The following is a 19,819-nucleotide window of genomic DNA, read 5'->3' on the forward strand; positions in this document are numbered from 1 at the left end:
ATCTCAAAATAAGCATTTTTAAAAAAGAACATTTCTTCCATCCCTCCACCTTCCAAAATCAGCTCCTCTTACTTTGTTGCCTAACCCAGAGATGGTACCATCCTCTACCTGGTCAACAACTTAAAAAGCAAATTAGGCAAACCCTTCCCTTGCCATCACTGTCCTTCATCTCTAGATTTAATCAATCACCTCGTCCTATGAATTCTTTCACCTAAGTGCCTCTCGCGTGTGCAGACTCCTCCCCATTCCCTCTGCTAATGCTTAGTTCAAGGACCCAGCACATTTTCCTTTTTTTTTTTTTTTTTGCAGTATTCTTTTAAATTGTCTTCCTGGAGCTAGCCTGGTCCTCCAGAAGGCATCGTCTGCACCTGTCAAAGTGATCTTCATAAAATGCAAATCTGATCATGTGGCAGGAAGGGAAGGCCCTACCCTCATACACCCAGAATTGCTACAGCCCTGAACCTCACACTGCTCCAACCCACACCTCCAGGTGCAACACTCTGCACAGCGATGGTCAGCAATCCTCCCGCTGTACCCATCAGGGAAACTGCTGTGCTGTCACCCTTGGATTAGGGGGCTGCTTTGCCAGTTCTGGGCTCACGGAGCTGCCACTGCAGATGGCTTTTCACCTTAGCCCCTTCTCCCTTTATCCAAATTACCACTTGTGGTTCCTCTTCTTAGCACTGTAACTCTGATCTTAGAAACTCCCTTTCCACAACTAAATGACCCTAAGTATGTAATTCTTGACCAAATGTCCTCCGCAGCTCCCCACCTGAATTAAAGGCTGACTCTCACCCGAAGATGCAGCACAGATGCTCTCAGGCCATGCTCGTACTTCCCATACCCAGCACGTGCTGTAGAGCCTGCAAAAACTCCCTGCCACCCTTGCTTCTCGTCACCACTTCCGGCTATGAATGCTCTGCCTTTATGTAAACCACCCCACTTTTCTGACACCTGTATCATTCTTCTGAATAAACCTCTTCCTCATTAAAGCTTTGGCTATAGATTTTCTGATCCTCTCCCCATCCATCGACAGTTTTAACATCTGCCGCAGTCTTTTTCCACTCTGATATTATGGTGTCATCAATATTTACACAGACAACACATTTAAACCTTAGCCGCTCATTTCACGACCTAATCCCTAGTAACCCCCTACTCAACTGTACTACTCTTCTCACTCATTCCTACCAGGAGTCCAGCTCCAGCCGGAGCCATACCACCTTGAGCTCCAGCTCGATCTCTCCATTTGAATGTCTCCTAAACTTCTTGAACTCTAATTTTTTTTTCTATCACCTGTCTTCCTCCATTAAACCATAGCCTAAAAACGGTACCACCATCTATCTAATTGCCAAAGGAGCCTTTATTTCCTATCTGTTCGTTCTCTAAGTTAAATCAATCATTGAGTCACCACCTCCAAAGTGTATTTCAAACCTCTTCCCTCCCTTTCATCCTCATGCCACTGCCCTAAATCGAACAACTGCACCTCTCTGCCTGGTATAGCAACATCTCTCCCGCGGATTCTCCTCTCTCTAGCCTTCCTTTGTCTCAGCACAGGTTCTCACGGCATGGCAGCAGGAGACACTTTCCAAAAATGCAAATCTGTTCATTTCTCCTGTTAAAAATCCCTTGATAAACTTAACACTTCTACCCTGATATAAAATGGAGTTTTTTTTTGTGGGGGTACAATTAATGCTCCCAAATGTTCTTATTTTTTCTGGGTCAAGGACACAAAAGGAATCGGAGCCTGTATGGAACTACCATTCACTTCAGGCTGCAGTTGTAGTTCCTCGTAAGCACGAGAGGGGCTACAGGGTGGTCCAGAAATGCAGGAGCGACGCGTACACACTACTCTACAACCTCTCCTTCATCCTCGTGGCCAGCCTCAGAAAGGGTTAGCTCTTCCGAACTTTACATTCTCTCCCCCTTAACACGCATTGCTATGCCCTTGTTGCCTCATTCTCAGGGTTCTACTTTTTCTTGTGCAAGCTGACCATCAGTTTTGTCGACCCTCCTGCTAGACAGAAATAGACAAGAGATACAAGGAAGGTGGGCACTCCTCAGTGCTGGGCTCTCCTTGATTGAGTAGCATCTGCAAGATAATCAGTGTTTTCACATTGCTTTCCAGTTTTATTACCTCTCCTTATGTTAAAAAAAAGTGTGTTTTGCCTTTGTCCTAGTTAAAATATGCTTGACTCTAGAAAGAGGAAGAAAAAATGAATTATTTTTTATATAGTTATATTGTTATAGTTCAGAATTGTTCTTAGTATAATTATCAACGTCTACTCTTTCTGTCCCCTCTCCCCATGCTCCTACTGACACGTGATCTTTAGCAGATGCCGGTGCCCCTTCCACGTCTGGTTGGCACTCACCATTTCTTGACATACTGACACAGCTTCATTTTCTATTTACCTATGCCTGCTTGATTATTTCCTCATTTACATGAGAAAGGGAGATGTTGTTATGCTTGGTCAGCATTTTGGGCAGAGGAGAAGTGCTGGAACACTATCATACTCAGGGGCAGCCCTTGACCAACTGTGGATAAGACTCGGTGGATAAAGGCCTCAGTTTCCTAACCCCTTGAGAAGGACAATTTGAAGAATGTTCTACAGTCTCTCAGAGGTCCAGTGTGGGATTATGCCCAAGTGGCTCTAAGAGGTAATCTGGTCATTAATGTACTCTGTATTGGCTTTGCTAATTTCTCACTCTCTTCTCCCATTTCAAAAAAAAAAGCATTTTCTGACAACCTCTTTAAAAAACTAATTACACTCAAATCATTTATCTCAAGGTCTGCTTTTGAGAGAACCCAATTTAATACAATAAGAAGCAAACATTCAGGACTGAATTTTGGAACTGGATCATTCACCGGTTAGATGGCAACAACAACCCCACTGTCAGTGACAAGTGGCTGGTGATAACCCTCATATGCTGTAGCATCACTATTACCAGGTCATTCTGGGATCCGTTTTGATGAACTGGGATCATGCAGAGGCAGAAAGGAAGTGATGATCCGAAGGGCTATGAAACAGGTTGGCTACTGTGAACAGCCTCAGAGGCCCGAAGAAAGAAAGGGATACTTTCAGGCCAACCATCAACAGGGCTCAGGGGAAAGCCAGAATGCCTTCATAGCAGCATTTTAAAATACTCTGATTTCCCATTGCCAGAGGGCAGACATTGCTTTAAATCAGGCCCAAATTTGGATTGTCGGGGGTGAATTTCAAAGGCCACTGAAGGCAAACCTTCAAAGTCTCCTATGCTAATGTCAGGAAAGAAATAAGATCCTACAATGTACAATGCAGACAGTTTAGTGAACATGCTTGAGAACTCTGAACATCCAGATTTCTCTGGACAGACAAAAGTGACTCCCTTCACTTGCCAGAGGAGAGGCTTCTATGGCTTGAGTTCCATGACTAAATCCTCCCTTGCCTAAGGAAATGACTTGCAAGGAAATGCCTGACCTCTTTAAGACCAATATTTCAAAAGGGGATAGATGGTGATGGACGGAGACTTGACTTGGAGTGGCGAACACACATGCAATATACAGATAATGTAGTGTAGACTTGAGCATCTGGAACCTGTATAATTTTATTAACCAATGTCACCCCAATAAATTCAATAAAAAATTTTAAAAGGGTAACCTGGTCATTAATGCTTTCTGTACTGAGTTTCTTATGTTCCCAATCTTATTTCTCCACTCTCCTCTAATCATGTTCCAAATAAACTACTTTCACTCAAATTCTTGACTCAGAATCTACTTCTGAGGAATCCAACAAAAAGAGAGTATGAGCTTTATTTCAGATGCTCGGAAATGCCCTGCTCGGTTTCCTCTCTGGTCCATTGTCTGCACCCTTCAACCGCCACCTCCCAGTTAATTCTACTGGCCAAATCCTATTTGCCTTTTTAGTCTTAGCATAAAGACTATTTATTTCCTTAAGAAACTGACTCTAATCCCAGGACAGATTAGATTCTGAAAATGCATGTTCTCGTAGCTTTCCACAGGTCCCTTGTCACAGCACCAGATTTACTGCTATTGTCTGTCTTTATTTTCCAACTGACTGTGAATGTTAAGAAAACAAAGATGATATCTTTGTTCACAACAAATCCCAAATGTCAAGCCTAGGACTGGTATACAGTAGCCACTCAATAAATATTTGTTGAATGAAGTCACTTACAAACTAAACTTATTTCAACAGCTTCCATCTTCTTTTGTTTAGGAAAATCTTGTCCTCTTCCCCTGACAAGGCAGAGGTGCAATGGATAGAACATCCGACTGGGATGCAGAGGACCCGGGTTCAAAACCCCAAGGTCGCCAGCTTGAGCGCAGGCTCATCTGGTGTGAGCAAGGCTCATCAGCGACCCAAGGTCACTGGCTTGAGCAAGGGGTCACTTGGTCTGCTGAAGGCCCGCAGTCAAGGCACATATGAGGAAGCAATCAATGAACAACTAAGGTGCCTCAATGAAGAATTGATGCTTCTCATCTCTCTCTCTTCCTGTCTGTCTGTCCCTATCTGTCCCTGTCTCTGTCTATGTCACCAAAAAAATTAATTTATTCATTTAAAAAAAGTCTTGTCCTCTTTAATCGAATACTTAGCTATTCCCTTAGCTGTACCCTTCACTCCAGGGAAATAAACTTCTGCAGTTCCCTACATATAGCACACTCGGTTATGCTGCCACGCCTTAGCTCATTTGTTCCTTTTCCCATTATAGTCTCCTCCTACCTTATTTCTACCCAGCGTGCAGGTCTCATTAAGTATAACCATCTCTGGAAACCTTTTCGTAATGCCCTGCAATACTTGGAGGTCTCTGCTCCCAAAGAACCTGGAGCATAATTCTATTACAATTATTTAATATACTACAATAATGTTTAAACTTTTATCCCCAAAAACCTATAGGCTGCCAAGAAATTTTTTTTGAGTGTTCTGTTTTTATACAGTGAAAACAACATTGCCAAGGGTTTGAAAAAGTATGTGCTTGACAAATATTTTCTGGCTAAAAGTTAATATAAAACATTGTTAATGAATTAAGAATGGTTAGCCTGGAAGGGGAAGTCTTACGGAAAGCAGGACACCTGTTCTCAAGTGTGCAAGGGCCATCTAAACAAAGAAACAAGCATCACAATGGAGGTGTTTTTCTCCCGTATTACAGCTGATTGCTTATTTACTTTGCAGAATAATATGCTAGGAATGTTAAGTGAAAGAAAAAGGAAGGAATAAAGGAAGAAAAAAAGGAAGGAAGAAGGAAGGAAAGAAAGAGGGAGGGAGGGGAGGAGGGATGGAGGGAGGGAGGAGAAATTTTAGTGATTGCAACAACTGTTGATGTGTGTACTTCCTCATGTCAATTACTAAATACTGCTGTTGGCAGTTGTTAACAGTTTGATGTGTATCTGTATTTGTTAACAGCAAAGGGCTTGGACTCTAGCTACCTGGGTTCAAATACTTAATAATACCTAATAGTGGTACAAGCTTGTCTCCTTAGCTGAGACCTTCCCAGGATTCACAGTCTAGGTAATACATGCTGGAGACTGGTAATATTGCTGTTTAGTCTGCCATGTGCACAGGCGGTGGGATGCTAGAAAAAGTGAACTTTGAAAAAAAATGAGAAAACATAAGGAAGTTCTAAATTCTCATTTTACTTTGCAAGAGCCTGCATGCGCCATAAAGAAAAGTTAAACAACAAGGAAGCACCATCTTTTCCAATTGTCCTTATTATCCAGCCCAGCGGCAAGTTCCCCAGCACCACCACTGGCCTCCACAGATAATGCATCTACTGTGCCCACCAGAACTGTCTGCAGAAACAGACCTCTATTCTCTCCTGACGAGCCATTATATTATATTGTATTTCTTGTTTCACCACCATTCGTGTTCCTTTCAATAGTGGTTTGGGTTGCATAAATCCAAGATTTAGGAAGAAAAAAATGGTAACAAGGATTGAATTGAATCTCTCAAGCAGAAGGGTCAATTTGAAATTCTCTAAGGACATTAGTGTAAGACCCGGAATTCAACAATGAAGTCTCTGAAAGTTCATAGGTCTTATTGCATTTTTCTTGGCCATTCCCTAAATGCAAACTGCAGGGAACACTAAAACCACAAACAGCACAGAATTCTTCTCTCCCAAAAGCACAGAGACAAGTTTAGCTCTAGAAGAACAAGTCTATTAGGTTAATTGTACATTTCTTAATTGTCACCATCCTCTCTTCACGTCTTTTATGTACTAATTACTATTTGCTCCTCAGAAAACACTATTCGTAAGTAGTATTCTGTATAAGATGGCGAAATTCATGTACTAGCTTATTTCTGCTCTTACAGATTCTAAATAAAGTGTGTCGTCCTTGTCACTTGCGTATATATTAAAGGCTATATGAGGAACTTGTCGGCCAAGGGGTGAACCCACTGGTTCAATTGCCAGAGCCAATGACATATGAAAACTCTGAAATCCTCTTTGCCAGGTCAACTTTTCCATTGCTTTCTCTTTTTTTCTTTTCTTTTCTTTTCTTTTCTTTTCTTTTCTTTTCTTTTCTTTTCTTTCTTTCTTTCTTTTTCTTTCTTTCTCTCTCTCTCTCTCTTCCTTCCCTTCCCCTTCCCCTTCCCCTTCCCCTTCCCTCCTTCCTTCCTTCCTTCCTTCCTTCCTTTCTTTCTTACGGAAGAAAAAAAGAAAACTCTTTGGAACCAAGTAAACAAAAGACAGCATAAATGTGGTTGACAGAAATGCCATCTATATTGTTATTATATAATATATTCTACAAAATAAAATCTTTTCATAAACATGTGCTCAGAGAGTCTTCAGAGTATCTCTTTTTCTAGTTTCTACCCTTTGCAGCTTACTTTAGAATCCTGAGTAAACCCTTTGGCCGCAAATCCTTCACGTCCTATACCCTATAAAATAAAAGAGAGACAGAACTCTGGGCTCACACACGGTTTGAGAGTTCCATTTCAAACCCACTGGCAGACAACTTCTCAAACTGCAATCTTGGCACCAGGAAGGTTTGCCCTGGGGAGCCACACCATTTGGGGCATGTATATTAACTTCCTGCCAGCTCACTGTCCTCACTGGCCATTACCTCTTGTATTCCATTAAATATTTCAGAGAGACAGGGCTGCAAGTATGGTAGGATTGGCATGACTCAGAAGGCAACCCACATTTCACTGTTTAGTTTTCTTTTGTTTTAAAATAGAGAATGTAGCGGCTACTAGAAATTTTGTCCTCTGAGTAAAAATTTGAAGAATTTGTACTGGTCCAGGAGTTTGGGGCCAGTATTCATATGATGAGGGCAATATTTACACTAGTTCTGTCTCCCCACCCCTAAACCTCAAAGATAAAAAACTTGCCTTATTATGAGCTATCTGAAGTGTCTATTATACTGGGCTAAATTGTGATTCCTTTCTCTGTAACCTGTAGTCCCAGAAAAATAATATAGGATAAAGAACTCTTCTTTTTAACTCCTCATTTCTCTTGCACAGTTTACGTGGTAGATGGTTAATGGCCTCAGATTCCTCCTATTCCAGCAGGCATGCATCTCTGTAAAGTCACTTGGCTGCTTCTCCCATTGGAGGTGGAGTTTATTTTCCTATGCCTTTGAATATGGGCTGGCTTTCAGACTCTCTTCAATAGGATGTGCCAGAAGTGATGTGGGAGTTCAGGTACTTAGACCTTAAGAGGCCTTGAGGCTTCTGCCTTTGATCTCTTAGAATACTACCCTGGAACTTTCAGGTAAGAAAGCCAGTCTAGCTTATTGAAGAAAGAAAAGTCACACGAAGACCTCAAAGACCCAGCTGACAGTGAACACCAGCTGCCATCTTGCGCATACCAGCTGATCCTCTAGCACAGGGGTCGGGAACATTTTTGGCTGAAAGAGCCATGAACGCCACATATTTTAAAATGTAATTCCATGAGAGCCATACAATATGTTTAACACTAAATACAAGTAAGTGTGCATTTTATGTAAGACCAACACTTTTAAAGTACAATAAGTCTCTGAATTCTTTGTAATAACGTTGTTATGCTGTTGCTAACCAATGATGAATAAAGTACCTCTTACCATTAATGCAACTTCTGGTTTTGCTTTGTAGTCTGGTTGATACATGGTGAGGTTAAGCTTCATGCAGGCGTTGAGATTTCCATCCGTTAAACATGATCGTAGGTTGGTCTTAACGTTCTTTAGATGTGAGAAAGACTGCTCACATGCATACATAGAGCCAAACATTGTCAGTACAGCAATACTCACATGCTGCAGTGTGTGGTATGTGACGGGAAGTGCGTTCCAAGTTTTGACAATCAGCTGGTCCACAGGTTGAAGTTTTTTCATTTCTCCCCACTTGTGTTTGCTCACCAACTCTGCTTGCTGTCCTGCAAATGTTTCCAAATCTTCATTCAATGACTTGAACTTATTCACCCAAATGTCTGAGGCCTTCAGATCATCAGCTTGTAGCTCAAAATCTCTGATGGAGACACATCAAATGTAACTCTGATGGAGTTACATCTCTGACGGGGATGTAACTCAGGTTGGCGCTGTCCACTGCACACTTGTGTGGATGGGTGATGAACTTAAAAAGACGAGTGCACTCACGAAATTCTCCGAAGCATGCTTTGAATGACTGCAGGAGATTAGATGTGAAGCCCACTAGCTGCTGGAGATCAAGATGTAGAGCAGGGTCACTTGCTGTGCATGCATCTTTAAACTCTCCCAGTTTTTCAAAGTGTAGTAAACGACCTGTTTCAATGTCGGCAATGAAGAGTTTCAGCTTGTTTTCAAATGCAAACACTGCTTGTTGAAGGAATAAGACTGTATTTCCAACGCCTTGCATTTTCACATTGAGCTGGTTCAGATGTTCAGTCTGTCCATGAGAGATAGTAGAACTTCAGGAGCCACTCAGTGTTGGCTACCTCAGGACATTTTTCATTTCAAGAAAAGTCTGGGCCCTGGCCAGTTGGCTCAGCGGTAGAGCGTCGGCCTGGAGTGCAGGAGTCCCGGGTTCGATTCCCGGCCAGGGCACACAGGAGAGGCGCCCATTTGCTTCTCCACCCCTCCCCCTCTCCTTCCTCTCTGTCTCCCTCTCCCCCTCCTGCAGCGAGGCTCCATTGGAGCAAAGATGGCCCAGGCGCTGGGGATGGCTCTGTGGCCTCTGCCTCAGGCGCTAGAATGGCTCTGGACGCAACAGAGCGACGCCCCAGAGGGGCAAAGCATCGTCCCCTGGTGGGCATGCCGGGTGGATCCTGGTCGGGCGCATGCGGGAGTCTGTCTGACTGCCTCCCCATTTCCAGCTTCGGAAAAATGAAAAAAAAAAAAAGAAAGAAAGAAAAGTCTGGGTTTCGCTCAGACAAGCCGCAAAATGGCTGAGCACCTTGCCTCTTGACAACCAACGCACATTGCTGTGCAGAAGCAGACCAGGATAATTATTTCCAACTTCATCTAGCAGTGTTTTAAACTGGCGATCATTTAAAGCTCAGGCAACAATAAAACTGACCACCCAAATGACCAGCAACATCACCTCACCAAGCTGCTCGCCACATATCTGAGCACAAAGCACCTCCTGATGTAGGATACAGTGAAAATTTAGGATGGGTCTCTTTTCATGTTCATGAAGAGCGCTATGAATCCTCTGTTTTTCCCCACCACGCACGGAGCACCATCAGAACACACCGAAATAAGTTTATCCGTTGGTAGATTTTTTTCTTTAGTGAACTCAATGAAAGACTTAAATAATCCTCCCCTCTTGTTGTCTCATTCATAGGCAAAATAGCAAGACTTTACTCACGTAGTGTGTCACCTTACAGCATACCTTGCAATCACGCTGAACTGGGATAAATGGCTTTCGTCTGTTGACTCATCCAAAGCGAGAGAAAAGAATGGTGCTGCATTTATGTCCTTCACTTATTTTGCCGCAATTTGATTTGCCATCATGATGGTACAATCACGAACACTTCTTGCCAACAGAGGCATGTCTTTTATTCGTTTGATTATCTTGTCTTTATCCAAAAAGTAGTCCAAAAGCATGAATGTTTTGGCATACTCCCCATCTGTGAATGGCTTTCTGTTTCTCACAATTGCTAAAGCACCAGCAAAGCTAGCTGAATTCCAGTCACCTTGTTGGGTCCAAACATGGAGTTGCTGCTGACTAGCTTGCACTTTGCACACTAGCTCTTGACATGCTTTCTTCCTGCTGTCACCCGCTGGATATTTCGATGCAAATGCAGTATGGTGTGGTGTGTGTCAAAGTGCAGCTTTATATTTGACCATTTCATCGATGCAATTTTATCATTGCATATTAGACACACTGCAGAACCTGCTCTCTCCACAAAGGCGAATTCCTCTGTCCATTCCTGCTAAAAAGTACGATACTCATCTTTTTTTTCTTTTAGCCATCTTCTTCTTCAAAAGAATTTCCGCAATTAGCTAGCTGACTACTTGATTAAAAGGAGGGAAGTTTACTTCCTGACCTCACAATGACCCATGTATGTTAAGCATTATCCAATAAAAATTTGGTGTTGTCCCGGAGGACAGCTGTGATTAGCTCCAGCCACCCGCAACCATGAACATGAGCAGTAGGAAATGAATGGATTGTAATACATGAGGATGTTTTTTATTTTTAACATTATTATTTTTCTTATTAAATATTTGTCTGCAAGCCAGATGCAGCCATCAAAAGAGCCACATCTGGCTCACGAGCCATAGGTTCCCAACCCCTGCTCTAGCAGAATACTGTCACCTGAATGACTCCAGGCAAAGCAGCAGAGAAAAGCACATTGCCAACCTATAGAACTGCAAGAAATAAGAAATCAGTTTTAACAAAGCCCTGAATTCTGGAGTGGTCCGTATACAGACATAGATAACTGGACCTCTTATGTGAACGCCTCCCCTTGCTCTGGTTTTCTGGTGTAATCTGGAATAGTAACAGCTTATGCCTTTTACATCTCCAACTCTGGAGAAAGTGAGAATGAACAAGTCTGAACCTGGATTGAGTCATATTTTTCAACTTTTCCTGGGTAAACCAATGCTGCTAAACGTGCGCCTTGGACTTCGAGTTTGACTCTTGTACAGGAATCATTGTTGTTCAGCAGAAAGAGCCAAAAGGGTAAAAAAAAAAATCATTTCCTTTGTTATTTAGAGATAAATCTTCTGATTTTACTTGACTGTATTTTTATTCACAATGTGGACGGATGAAAACCAATGGTTTACTAAAACACCATCTGATGTGGGAAACAGGTTTAAGATTTTAGGACCAGTCCCAGGCTATTGTTTTAATCTAGTGACAGCCTTATGTTCTATTTCTCTTATTTGTGCCCTTGCCTGGAACTAAGGAGAAATCCTGGCAAAATGCCCGTGCAGCTTTTTGGAAGTGATACAATCTGAATGTGGCCATAAATGCAACCAATGAAATAATAGGGTCTTGATACTACTTTTGATCTTTGCCTCACCTTCCAGTGGTCATGGCACACTCAAGAAATAAGGGGTGAGCCACCACCGCCAGCATTTAGTGACAATTTTGTGATCTGTTTGTTCTTTCTGCCTAGATACTGCTTCAAAACAAAACAGCCAAGGATTTTGTAAGCATATAAGTGCTGTTTTGTTATAGTAGATTCAAAAAAGAAAGATAACGATGTGGTCTAGTGGTTTCCACATGCATTTGAGTGTCAGCAACTTCGGCTGTAATCTCATCCAACTGTCTTTCTAGCTGACTCAGATTACTTAAGAAAAATTACCTAACTTCTCTGTGTCTCATTTTTCCTATCTATTAATTGAAAGAAATTGCCCTTATTGCACAGAGAGAATTTTAAAAACTAATTGGTGTCTATAAACACCCTGGAGATATAAACTATAATTGTCTCAAATACACACACATATAGGCATGCACGTATACAAAAAAATATATAGCATTAATATGTTTTCTTCATTGAAAATCTTAGGGAAAATTTAAGATGGGAGCAGGAAAGTTTATGATTCTTCTTTCCCTATTTTAAAGGCACCTCACTCCTTGTTCAGTGGCATGGGAAAAGATTTGTTGTTAGCTCCTATCCTGGGCAGTGATTCAAATTCCCGAGGTAAGTGGCAGCATCTCAGAGAGATTCTCAGAGATTTTCAAAGCTCCATTTTCTTTTAATTAGTTCCCTCTCTGCCTCAGGCTACAAGTTCAGGGAATCAATAGGTGAGACTGAGTACAGACTTTGTAGGTATCAGGAGCTATGCTATGTTGGGACTTGTCAGACCCTGGATTCAGGTTTCAGGAGGTAAGCATCACTGGTCCCAGAATATTCAGAAAGGAGATTTCAAACAGAAGCAGCTCGCCAGTTTCTGGAGACTATCAGACAGTAGGTCCCAGACAGGGACTGCTGTCTCTTTCAGCCACATGTTGGAACTGCTCGAGTCACCAAAGCTACAGGGCTTGCCCCCAAGGCTTGTAGACCTAGCCAGACACTGGTTAAAAGTTAATATAACACTTGAGAGCAGCTCCAAGCATGAATTCTGCTGAGGTGCGAAAACACTCATGGAGAGGTTCTCAACTCTCTAGGTGATCTGCTCGCTGGCTCTTATTATTTCTTCCGTCCTCATAAGGCTTTCTCTGCACCCACAAGGTATTTTGAATAACACCGACTCCCGTCTTACTTTGTGAGGTATAAGTTTAATTTGTGGCATCATTATGCTCTATTTATTATAAACATGAACTGCACAGAGCCGGACGCCCGCTTTGCCGCGTGAGGCGCAGTTCCTTCTGCTTAGATGTTACAGTAACCGTGCTGGCACCGACTACACAGAGTCAAGGGCAGAACACTGGGATTCGTGGGGAGCATTCATTGTTTATGGGACTAAAACACCAGATTTTTAAAAATCAGATTAAGTGACACAGAATAAATAAATAAAAAGACAAATCCTAAGTAATAAATCAGTAGCCAGCCAGAATGAAATGAAAATAAATACCATTTGTCCCTGTTCTGTATGGAACCGTCAAGCAGTACGACCCTAAATCTTTGTCTAAAAAAGTCATAGCACATGATGTCTGAAAAGTTGCGAAACGTAGGGAAACATTTTAAAATTGTGTCCTACATTTTTTAAAAGTTCCTCAGAATATTTTGGGGTGCAATAACACTAAATTTCAAGCAATGTGTTTAATTTTTAATCTGAAAAAATACACTGAATATACACTTGAGTCTAGAAACACAGAGAAAGTAGTGTATTTATTAGTTTTGTTTGCTTTGTTTTCTTACTTTCAAATTAGCACTTGAACTTATTGCTTTAAATTTCAAAATACTTCAGTTAAAAATATGTCTGGTGGTTGGAGAAAAATATATTGAACCTAGTACTTGAAAATGTGACCAGCATACTGTTTAACAATGATTGCAGCCTTGGCTGGTTGGCTCAGTGGTAGAGCATCCACCCTGCATGTAGACGCCCCAGGTTTGATTTCCAGTCAGGGCACACAGAAGAAGCACCTATCTGTTTCACCCCACCCCCTCTCGCTTTTCTCTCCCCCTCTCTCTCCTTCCCTCCTGCAGCCATGGCTCAATTAGTGAGTTGGCCCCGGGCTTTGGGATGGCTCCATGGCTTCTGCCTCAGGCGCTAAAAAATGTCCTGGTTGCAATGGAGCAAGGGCCCCAGATGGAAAGAGCATTGCCCTCTAGTGGGCTTCCTGGGTGGATCTGTCAGGGCTCATGCAGGAGTCTGCCTCCCCTCCTCTCACACACACAAAAAAAGATTGTAGACAAACATTTCTGGATAACTGGTTCAACGATAAATGATCCAAGACTGCTCATGCTAAAAATCAAAAGAAAAGGCTTAACTGGACTTAATTATTTTAAAGCTGGAGAGGAGGGTTGAGTGTGTGCAAAGAAATGAAGGTATGATTGTAAGAGATTAAGATGGCAATCAGGAAAACTAAAAATTAGCCCTGGCCAGGTAGCTCAGTTGGTTAGAGCACAATCTCAATACACCAAGGTTGCAGGTTCAATCCCTAGTCATGACACATTAAAGAATCAACCAATGAATGCATAAATAAGTGGAACAACAAATTAAATCACTCTCTTACTCTCCCTTTTCTCTTTAAAATCAAACAATAAAAAAAAGTTTAAAGTAAGTTAAAAATTACTACATAGAAGTTGAAAAATAATTATGGGGGCAGGCTATATAGGGTCAGGGGCATTTTGTCACTCCTCCCATGGCTGACCACCTCCCTGTGCTTTAAATCCTTGTTTGGGGAAACTTTCAGGATTGCTAATTCCTGCTTTCCAAATATATCAAGTCTGGGAAAGGGGATACTTTGCTTTCAATTTAAGCCTAAGGCACAAAAACAAATATATTTTTCTCAGCCCTATTCTGGTTTCAACTTTCTAATATGTGTGAGCCCAAAGTAAGCACCGGTGCTATTTCGGATGTTAAAGCAGAGCCCCACAAGTAGCGGTGCAGAGATCAAAACATTAAATACATAAATTCTCTTCTACTTTCTGTCTTACCCTCAATCACAGACAGGCATTTCTTAAATTTTGGGGATGGAGAGAATAAGAAGGCCATGCCCAGACTTACATTTAAGGAAAGTGAACTACAGCAAATCAAACTCTTCTCTGACTGTTGTCATCCACAGGTTACTGCTGAGCCCTTACAGCCTTTTGATAGAAAGTGACCATAGAAAACCTATGTCAGGTCTGATTATGGGGTCTCTATAGTGGTAGAGAGATGACAGCCAGAGATCTCGCTTATCTGATTAAAAGGGTCTGTACTCTCCACTTCCTAACAGCAAAACTGGAGGACTGGTCAAACATGATTAGAAATCCTCTGACCATTTACTTTGGAACTGTTGTTAGTTTTTTTCACATTTATCCAACAAATCTCTCTTTGTCTTTATTTTTCTCCAATATATAACAGAAATCATCAAAGCAATGAGGTATACCTACCCAGGTGATAAGAACCTGTGAAAATCATTTTATCTTATAATACGTGGATAGTGAATCAAGCAGGCATGTCATTATAAGGCATAAACTAATCACAATGCATTATCACTTAGATATATTCTATTGTGGGTGTAGTCTGTGGCATCACTCTACAGTACCCTCTGTGGGTACCAAAAACAGAGTCTCTGGGTCTACAAAACTGAGGACTAGATTCTGTCATCTGATGGCTTTACATACAGACATATTTCTTTTTTTTTTTTTTTAACTTTGATGTCTCAAATTCTGGTTTTGCTTATCCAGTTTTATCTTTACAATGTCCTATACTTATGAGCACTTTCAGAGTTAGATTCGAACAAAACCCTAAAAAGGACAGAAGCATCACTCAAATTCCATGGTTTTCCAAAGAAATAAAAGAAGAACTTAAAATTTTTCAGTACCTAAGTACAGTTTGAGAAGACCTAGCTTTAACATCAGGGTCTAATAGTTTTCCTTTTCTGATCACATTTCTATCTTATTGATTCCGTTTTCCTTTAAATTGGTGGGCACATTTGACACCCCAGAAGGAGAAGCCCTAATAGCAGAGTCAAGGGCCAAGGACTGAACAAGCTTTTCTGTATCACCCCTGTCTCTCTGCAAGGGCCGCACTGAATGTCTAACTTTAGCATCTGGCTCAACCCCAAACACCTGGAAATGGCGTTCAGCCAGAGATGAACACAAAACCAAACAGTGGGTGAGCAAACGCATCTGTCTCCTCCTGTTTTTCTCTTCTCAGCTATTAGGTAAATAAGGTAGTTATTAGATAAATAAGGTAGCTATTAAATGATGACTTATGCAAAGCCTACAATTTCAGTGTTCACATTTCATCTTGCCAACATTTATCAGGCTCCTCAGCAAGCAACATTTTGACAATCTTTGTTATAAGAACCAGTTTGACTAAATACTATCTGTGAGGGTGGATTTCGACCTGTTTTCTTCTGAGACCAGAATCTACACACAAAGCATGTCTGGTGTCAGATTTGTTGAAATGGAAAATTCAGAACTGATAAGTCTTCGATTGCTGCTTTGTGCATGAGCGTGCTGCTGGGCCCTCCACACACACCTATGTCAGAGCACTCAGGACTCCTGACTCCATCTCTCCTCCCACAGAAACCACGTTTCCTCTCACTCCTTCTCACTTCACCCATCCGCAAACCCTTTAACTACCCCTGAAATATGGAGATAGTTCCCGACATCTCCACAAATATAACAGAAAGCTTTCGTGGTCTCGTGTAACCCAACTTATAACCATATGCACGCCTTGTGTGACCAAGAAAATCACTCATCTCTCTGGTATGTCCAATTCAGGATTCTTTGCAATAGACCATGGTACTCGGAGCTTGAAGGCTAACCCTGATGCTGTGGATTTCAGGGAAAGCAGGCCCAGCTATGAAATCAGCAGAAGCAATGTGAAAGTAGATTTTAATCCTTTATCTTTTCAAGTACATAGCTTGTTAACTCTTTTTTAAAGACTCTAAATTTTGCTTGCTTTTGGGGGAAACGTGCAGCTATTTCCCTTTGGTCTCAGAAAAGTTCTACATAAACATGATTTAAAACAAAATTTAGTAATGTAGTTATGAGCTCATAAACCATGTATGTTCCTAATGAAGCCCACGTAAATACATGGAGTAGCAAAAGCAGTTGTATCTTTGATTATTACTAGTAGGAACCCTGCAGGTACAGAATGCATCTGCATACTGTATTAATACCCCGTGTGCACCCCTTGGGTTCTCTTGATCATCTATCCTAGTTCAGGCACCAAAGTGACCAGCTAATCCATGAGGATTCTGCTCAGCTTCCAACAGGTGCAGCTGGAAAGCACTTGGCCCCGGAACCCCATTCAGGACTTCTCTGCCGCCACTTCAAGCTAGGGACAGGGAAGGAACCTAACCTCCGCTCACGTATGTCCAGCCCAGAGGGTGAAGGACTGAACACCCTGTATTCGCTTCCTGGGGCTTCCATAACAAATACCATAGACTAGGTCACTTACAGAACAGAAATTTATTTTCCCATCATTCTAGAGGCTAGAAATTCAAGCTCAGGGTGTCAGCAGATTTGGTTTCTTCTGAGGCCTCTCACCTTGCTCACACATAGGTGCCTTCTTGTGTGGCCTCACATGGCCTCTACTCTGTACATAACATGCATCCCTGGTGTCTCTGTCCAAACTTCCTCTTCTTATAAGGACACCAGTCAGACTGGATCAGGGACCACCCTAAAGACCTCATTTTAACTTAATCACTTTATCACTTTTTTTTTTAAGTTTTATCTCCAAATACAATGATATTCAGAAATATTGGGAATTAGCCCGTCAACACACTGAATTTGGGCGAACCCAATTCAGCCTGTATTACATCTATGAGTGACCAATGGGGAAAGGAAACTGATGACTAAATTCTCCATTCACTCTTCCCCTGGACAGAGGGCCCTGGTTCACATCTGAGGTGAAGGCTTTCAGATAGCCTACTCTGTGGTGGGCACTCACAGCAATGGCCCACTGGCAAGTCACGTTTTGTTTTGTTCTGTTTTAATATACTTGAAAATTAAATTTAATAGAGTGACATTGGCCCATAGGACGACACAGGTGTAAGGTAAACACCTTCACAGCATTTGAACCGCTCATCGCGTTGTGTGCCGATCACCCAAAGTCCAATCGTTTTCGTGTTGATATTGACTTTCTCTCCTTAGCTTGGCTTTCTTGGCCCTCACTCCTTCCAGTTCCCAGGGTCACAAATGCCAACAAAAAAACTTGTACACAGGCTCTGCTTCCTGGAGAGCCCAGGCTATAGCAGGAAAGTTATCGCACATCATCTTTACAGCAACCACACCAGATACGTCTTTTTGTTTTTACTTCACAAATAAAGAAACAGAAGAACCTGAGAAAATAAATGACTTGCCCAGAGTCATACAGCTAGCATGCTACAAAGTCAGGACTCTGATTTAACTCTTCTGACATCCAATCCTGGTGCCATAATATCTCCTAGCAACGTCTATATCCATAATCTGATAAAATTTAATTTCCATTTCCCGTACCAATTTTTAAAACGATTAAAATGGACTACAGATAAGATATCCCAAGTACATAATTCATCTTCCTACTATTTAAATGCTATTCCTTTCTTTTCATCCCAAACCTGAGAGTTTGATATTCCTTTTTTCAAAGCCTACCTATATCTGAAATTATTCTAGCTTTAATAGAAATTATATAAATTACAGAATCTTTATTGCTACTTTCACAAACTATCCCTTTCCAAGCAAACCATATCTCACAGTCAAATTAGTAAGGCTCTTATATCTTAATCAAAGCTTAACAGTTTAATCGTTCATTAAACATAAGAGTAATTTAGTGTCCTACTATGCAATCATTATTGTTTCCTGAAAACCTGATGTGATGAGGTACAATAAATGCAAACTGAAATACTGCCTGTAGAAGGTTATTTATTATTTCTTCCAGCTAAAAACATTCATAACAGAAATTTATTGGTCCATACTCCCTTCATTATAAATATTTTATGTTCTGCCTTAGGGATCCATGTCTTAGCATTTAAATGTCTCAATCTTGTGTAAGTAACAAGAAGAACAAGTTCACTGGGTGAAATTTTTGCCCTTTACTTTAGAATGTTATAATAATAATAGGCTATAAATATGTTATAATTATGCCTTTGATCACTGCTGTAGTTTTCTACTCAAAATGAATTAAACTCAAAACTAAAGCTGGGCTGCTAGAAAAAACAACAGTAGTTTCCTTGAACTAAGATTTTGCTGAAAGCCATAATAATAGAGTGAAAATATTTACAGTGGCCAAGATAACGCTACACCACTTTTCCTCTTACTTCTACCTCAACGTGAAGTACAGCAAATACCATCTTTACAGTAGTTTGCAGTTATGTAAAGCTTTATATTCTTAGTACTTTTACATCCTGATCAGCACAACAACCTTTGAAGCACTGAGCAGTTGTAAAAAAAAACAACAAAAAAACCTCCATTATTCAAATGAGAAAACTGAGGCTCAGATAGTTACAGGTGCATAATTTTTTTTAAGTGAGAGAAGACAGACAGACACCCACCTGTGCCCCAACCAGGACCCATCTGGTAACAACCCTCTGGGGCCAATGCTCAAATCAAACAAGATATTTTTAGCACCTAAGGCTGATGCTGGGACCAACGAGACATCCTCAGCACCCAGAGCGATGCTTGAACCAATCGAGCCACTGGCTGTGAGAGAGGAAGAGGAAGAGAAGGGGGGGAGAGAATGGAAGAGAAGCAGATGGTCACTTCTCCTGTGTGTCCTGGCCAGGAATCGAATCCAGGACATCCATATACTGGGCCAATTCCTAGCCACTTTAGCCATCCAGCCAGTGCCCAGATGTGTAATTTTTGTTTTTAATTTTTAAATTGTTAATCATGAGATACAGTACAATTGCACAACAGTGTGAATCAATCTCCCGTTTTCCACCTATCTCATCTTGTTCGGGGAGTGCAGGGGTGGAGAAGGGCATGACAGAGAGAAGAGGGCCTGAATGGGTGTTAGAACAGAGGATGACAAGTCACCCCATCTGGGGAAACGGGGCCACAGGAGAGAGGAAAAGCTCTGCACAGGCAGTGTTCTCCCAGGTCCGACGCCCTGTATGATGCCCGCAGAGCAGACCAGAACTGCTGGAGCAGCCCCGGAAGCCCCAGCCAGCGATTGTACCCAGAGCTGCCCTCACTGACACGAGGCTTACTCTATCACATTTGTTAATGAACAGTTTACATTTCTCACTGTAGGACCTTTCAGCGATCTTAACCTCAACTGTTCTCTTCCAAATAAAATCCATACTTAAACTTTTAAGATCCATCCAACATATGGGAGGACACAGAAAAAAGACTGAATTTCATTTCAGTGGAGATTAAAAAGAAAATTGTATTCAGCCCT

This window comes from Saccopteryx leptura, chromosome 7, assembly GCF_036850995.1.
Source record: "Saccopteryx leptura isolate mSacLep1 chromosome 7, mSacLep1_pri_phased_curated, whole genome shotgun sequence".
Taxonomy (NCBI): Eukaryota; Metazoa; Chordata; class Mammalia; order Chiroptera; family Emballonuridae; genus Saccopteryx; species Saccopteryx leptura.